Raw genomic sequence first — 6,569 nt, 5'->3', positions numbered from 1 at the left:
GACTTCTATTTTCTTAGGGTTGTAAGAGACCTGTTTGGATTTCTTACTTGCTGTTGAATTAATTCTGGTACATGATATCTGTCTAGAAAGTCATCCATTTCATCTAGATTTTTCAGTTTTGTTGAGTATAGGCATCTGCAGTAGAGTCTCATCATTTTTTTTTAATTTCCTCAGTTTCTGTTGTTATGTCTCCCTTTTCATTTCTGATTTTGCTAATTTGAATACAGTCTCTGTGTCCTTTAGTTAGAATGATTAGAAGTTTGTCTGTCTTGTTGATTTTGTCAAAAAAAAACTTTTGGTTTTGTTGACTCTTTGTATAGTTCTCTTTGTTTCTACTTGGTTTATTTTAGCCCTGAGTTTGGCTTTTTCCTTCCATCTGCTCCTCTTGGGTGTGCTTGCTTCTTTTTGTTCTAGGGCTTTCAGGTGTGCTGTTAAGATGCTAGAATAAGATCTCTCCAGTTTCTTTAAGAGGGCACTTAGTGCTCTGAATATTGCTCTTACTAATGCTTTCATTGTGTCCCACAAGTTGGGGTATGCTATGTCTTTCTCTTCATTGAATTCTAGAAAGTTTAATTTCTTTCTTTAATTATTCCCTGACCAAGCTGTCATTGAGTAGAGAGAGGGAGGCAGGCTGATCTTTGTTTGTCCCCTGTCAAAAAAAGTATAGACTGGAAGGGAGATGGTGTTCATGCATAGGAGAGAAGTCCTGGGTCTGCTGGGCACCTGAGGGTTCCAGCTGCTGCAGTTCTTTGGGTAACTCTCCTACCTGATGCACAAATAAACTCAGCAGCTGGAACCTGCTGAATTCCTCTTGCTGCAGATCTCCTGGAAGCCCTGAAGACTGGGTGGTGTTGAGAGAGGCACAGAGACAGGCTAATATACCAATGTCTCTTTCAGAAAATTTTATTAAGTACAGTGAAAGGAGCATCAGGCTGGATACTAGCAACATTACCATGTACAGATCTAACAACATTTATATTTTCATAGCATGTGTGCTCTTGCATATACTGCATTTCAATTTAGAGTGAAGTACAAGAGTTTTATCATTTAGAGCATGGGAAGATGAAGATTGTTCTGTAAGACTAGAGTTTGAATCCCCACCACCCACATTAAAAGGTATTCATGACTGTGTCCGCCCTTTAGCTCAAAAAATGGGTGGTGGACAAAAACAGATCACAGTAATTCATTGGCCTGATAGCTTAGCTAATACCAGAAGCTTCTGTTTAAGTAAGAGAACCTTTCTCAAGCTATAAGGTAGAGAGTGATCTCTAATTTCCACTGAAAAGTAAACTTGTAGGTATTTGTACATACTGGAGCATCCTTGTCTCTCCCTCATGAGTAAGGTTATCATTATAGGATCCTGTGCCTTTGTTAGGTGTTACTCAGCTGAACGAAAGAGATCTGTGGATAAGGCAACATCACTTTTGGTACCTGATCACTTTCATGCTATATATTCCCTAAGATCTAACCTTCAGATTATCCCTAGTGCTCTGGCTTTATTTGCTTTCATGTCATTGGTTCTCACTCTGGAGTAGCTGTTGACATGGTCCAGCTTGTTCCCCAAATACTTTCCAAGTATTTTCATTTGATGCTGTACTAATCTACAATTAATTCCAGTAGCTTTCAACAAACTTTTCTTCTTGGTTGTCACGCTAGTTATATTACATTCTTCAATGGCTTGTCCTTTCTTCCACCACAATTTCTTGCCTCTAATAATAAGTTCTTCTATAGTCTATGAAATGTCTGTGCATACACAGGCATGTTACTTCATTATGAAGAGTATACCTCATTTTTTTTAAAACTAGAGATCTATGTGCTTTTACCAAACATTTTAGAAAGCTACATCTGTGTCAAGACTATATTATCCACTGAAATATTTTCTGGTTAATATACATGACTTTTCATAATGATTCTTTTAATAGATGTACATACCTGCATTAAGAAATCCAAAGGTAATATAAGGATAAATATTTTCAATCAATTGCTAAGCATGCAAATAATCCTTCTGGCTCAGGACACCTCGGTAATAGGAACAAATAGAACTTAGGCCCACATTAAATTAAGTAAATTTTGGTACAATAAAAAATACTTGCCTTCCGGTCCCACAACACCCAGAAGAAGCTCCACTCCCAGGAACTCTAACATGCCCAGGATCAGAGGTGAGGAGGACACAACATCTGTCCCATTACTGGGAGCAACTGGGACCAGCAAGACCCAGGCACACAAGAACTCCACCAGCCCAATGGCTCAGGTTGCTTCTGGTCTGCCTGGGCCAGCTGGTGCCCTGAGCAGACCTTGGGCGCAAACTCCACAGCCAGTCCCAAAACACCCAGAGGAAGCTCCAATCCCAGGTGCTCTAACATGCCCAGAGTCACAAGATCCCAGAATCACAGGATCACAGAGAGAACTTGACTCTGAGGAGTTCTGACACAACCAGGATCACAGGAAGGACAAGCTCCAGTGAGAGAGCACTAAAGATAACCAGATAGAAGAAGGCAAGCGTAAGAATATAAGCAACACAAACCAAGGTTACTGGGCACCATCAGAACCCAATTCTCCCACCATAGCAAGCCCTGAACACACCATCACACTGGAAAAGCAAGATTCAGATCTAAAATCACTTCTCATGATGATGATATAGGACGTTAAGAAAGACATAAATAGCACCCTCAAAAAAAGAATACAGGAGAACACAGGTAAACAGCTAGAAGCCCTTCAAAAGGAAACACAAAAATCCCTTAAGGAACTACAGGAAAACACAATCAAACAGGGGAAGGAAATGAACAAAACCATCCAGAATCTAAAAATGGAAATAGAAACAATAAAGAAATCAGAAAGAGAGACAACCTTGGAGATACAAAACCTAAGAAAGAAATCAGGAGTCAGAGATGCAAACATCACCAACAGAATGCAAGAGATAAAAGAGAAAATCTCAGGGCAGAAGACACCATAGAAAACATTGGCACAACAGTCAAAGAAAATGCAAAAAGCAAAAAGCTCCTAATCCAAAACATCCAGGAAATCTAGGACTTGATGAGAAGGCCAAACCTAAGGATAATAGGTATAGAAGAGAGTGAAGATTCCCAATGTAATGGGCCAGTAAATATCTTCAACAAAATTATAGAAGAAAACTTCCCTAACCTAAAGAAAGAGATGCCCATGAACATACAAGAAGCCTATAGAACTCCAAATAGACTGGACCAGAAAAGAAATTCCTCCCATCACATAATAATCAAACCACCAAATGCACAGAACAAAGAAAGAATTTTAAAAGCAGTAAGGGAAAAAGGTCAAGTAACATATAAAGGCAGGCCTATTAGAATTACACCAGACTTCTCACCAGAGACTATGAAAGCTAGAAGATCCTGGGCAGATGTCATACAGACCCTACAAGAACACAAATGCCAGCCCAGGCTACTATACCCAGCAAAATTCTCAATTACCATAGATGGAGAAAACAAGATATTCCATGACAAAATAAAATTTACACAATATCTTTCCACAAATCCAGTCCTACAAAGGATAATAGATGGAAAACATCAACATAAGGAGAAAACTACACCTGAGAAGAAACAAGAAAGTAGTCTTTCAACAAATCCACACAAACATAATTCCACCTCTAACAACAAAAATAACAGGAAGTAACAATTATTTCTTAATATCTTAATATGAAAATTAATATTACCAACATATCCTAATCTATTGAAATCCAAAAATATGAGGAATTAGAAATTTATTGACTGTCATCCAATGGTCTCTCTAATTTGGTAATTGGAAAAATAGGTCCAATATTATAAATCCATATAGACTTTTAGCTTGTTTATTCGTGACAGTGTCTTGCTGTGTACAACATAATGGTCTTGAGATCTTGCATCTCCTATCTCAGCCTCTCTATTAGTAGTATTGTTTATTTCATGTTTTTACACTATACTATGGTTTTCAGAACAACTTACATATTTTAAAAGTATTTATATACCCAAAGTAATGTAGACTATTAAATTAGGAGGGGGCTTGTAAGAGACCAACAAAGAGTGAGACTGAATGCTTTGCTTGACGTTTGTAACTCTTGTATCAAGTTACCACAGTAAGAGCCAAAATTTTAAGCTCTACTAAATACAAAACAAACAAACAAAAACTCTTTATATATTTATGTTCATTTAAGAAAATATTAGTAGTGATGTATTATTTGGAAATATACAGTTAATATGTTTGGAGTTATTTAATATTTATATTGAGAAAAACATATGTATTTTCAGTATTGCCATAGACAAGCATCTACATAAGCCTTAAATTGATTGTTGTTTTATATCAAAAACTTTTATAATACTCATTTTTATTGTTATAATATTTTATAAATTTTAAAGAATATGACAAAAAAAGATATTGTAGGTATTGAAGGGGGGTCTCTGGGGTACAAAAGGGAAACAAGAATGTGATTTAATTCTATTTACTTAAAATATGTTTTTAAATGTTAACAAATTCAGATAAATTGAAATCATGTAACTTTTCTCATCATAATGCAATAAAACTTAAAAAAAAATGTTGGCAGAACGTGTCACTGCATCAACAGTTTTGGTCTAGTAAATTAGCTTAATTTAGAATGTAAATAGCTAACATTAAGACTCATGAGCATTAGACTTCTGTGGGTGTCACTTACATATGTCTATATCTAAGCCTTCTCACCTTTAACATATAATATTCATATATGTGACAGGCCTATTTTCTAACCAGTGATGGTTTCTAGACCACCACAAGGCTCTTCCTAGGCATAAATGTTACCACAAATTTTGAGTATACCTTGATTCTTCTACTAGTAAACATCAACAAATAGATATTGAGATCTGCTCTCTCTCTCTCTCTCTCTCTCTCTCTCTCTCTCTCTCTCTCTCTCTTTCTCTGTGTGCGTGCGTGCATGTGTGTGTGTGTGTGTGTGTATATGTGTATGTGTGTGTGTGTATGTATTCATGTGTATATTTTGTATGTGTACATGGGTTAGGGCAAGGCATTGGAGTGCCATAGCATGTAGATATATGTAGAGGCCAGAGGACAACTTCAGAACTATCAGTCCTTGACATTTAAATTTGGTTCTTTACTGAACTCCTGTCTCTACCTCTTATCACCCTGTAGGATTGGATTACAGACATATGCTATAGTGTTCAGACTAATTTGTGTTCTGGAGATTTGAACTCAGGATCTAACACTTGTATGACAAGCATTTACCTCCTCAACCATCTCCTTAGACTCCTCAGACTATTACTAGACCAAAGCTACAAATGTTGACAGACAGGTTTGATCACAGATGTCCAAAATTTCTGCAGTAGGTAATCTTGTTGCAATTAGGCTTACTTACCACATGCCTGATCTTTTTTATTTCCAACAATTAGCTGGATGTCAGATCCAGTTCTACATATCATTGGCAAAATGGAAAATTATTCATTTTCTGTGAATAAGGAATTTACTATAGAGTGACTCTTTTTAAACTCATTCTATCAATTCTATAATATCCCCAAAATATTGTTCTATAAAGAAAGCATAAGTAAACTCAGTTGTTGTTGAGCTCTTATGTGAGTGACATTTCTTGTTGAATCAGAGAAACATGCATTCCTAATTGAGAAACAGAATGGGGCCATATCAAGTTTTTAGTTGTTGTGGAAGAAACTATCATATGTAGGAGTATTATTACCAATTGAAAGAAATAGATGTGAATGAACAGTTTAAACCAAAGGTTGTTTTGGCTGTTGGGGATGGTTAGAAGCTGGCTGAGTTAGATTCTTTAATGGAGGAGGCTAAAAACAGCAGAGCAAAGTGCAAATTAGGTAGCTTTGGACTGCAGTTTCAGAGAAATTCTAGAGTCTACATAAGAGCAGTTCCAGAGCCCCCCTCCCCAGACTCTGCATTCTACATTCTTCTAATCTTCCTGTCCAATAGTAGACTACTCAATGACATGAGAAGTTATCTTTGTAAACAATAATGATTTATGTCTACTGTCAGTTACATGACCACCTAGACCTTCCTAATGCTGAGACACTTTAACAGAGTTCCTCTTGTGGCGGTGGCCTCCAACCATAAAATTATTTTTTGTTGCTTCTTCCAAACTGTAATTTTGCTGCTGTTATTCATCACAATGGGAATCTTTTTGAAGACAGAAGTTCGCCAATGATATAACAGCATACAGGTTGTGAACCACTGACAGACAAAAACCCTCTCCACTGTCTCGGTCATCTGAGCAGCAGCTATTCTTTGGGGCAGCTCTTAGTGTTGTAAGAGGCTGTTGCACTTGCTGCAAGGCTTGCTAGATTGGTGGTGGTACCATTCATTAGATCCAGAAGAACAGGGTCATCAAAATAGAAGCTACCCTTCCAAGGGATTGACTCCAGGGCAGTGCCCAGTGCAGTTTGTCCCACAGCAACAGCATGACTGGAGAGAGCAATACAGAGAACCTTTGAGGTACATAAATCAATCTTGTCAGATCAGGCTTGGCTTTACTTACTTCCTGTGGGACAAAAGACATAAAAACTTAGTATAAGAGAGAAGACAACTGGTGAGATAATTGGCCCTCAGCAAAAAAA

The 6,569-nt window shown here is 37.3% G+C and overlaps 1 long non-coding RNA gene across 1 annotated transcript in view; it reads right to left on the bottom strand.

The window, feature by feature from the left end:
- Positions 1-6,182: 6,182 nt before the first annotated feature.
- LOC116075045 overlaps positions 6,183-6,569 on the bottom strand; it is a 23,212-nt gene continuing 22,825 nt past the window's right edge. The window contains exon 3 of the long non-coding RNA XR_004112396.1: positions 6,183-6,493. This is a non-coding gene — a long non-coding RNA (uncharacterized LOC116075045). The remainder of the gene's footprint in view (positions 6,494-6,569) is intronic.

Source organism: Mastomys coucha, unplaced genomic scaffold (assembly GCF_008632895.1).
Source record: "Mastomys coucha isolate ucsf_1 unplaced genomic scaffold, UCSF_Mcou_1 pScaffold3, whole genome shotgun sequence".
Lineage (NCBI taxonomy): Eukaryota > Metazoa > Chordata > Mammalia > Rodentia > Muridae > Mastomys > Mastomys coucha.
Note: the sequence above shows the minus strand (reverse complement) of the source record. Positions and strands in the feature narration are given on the sequence as shown.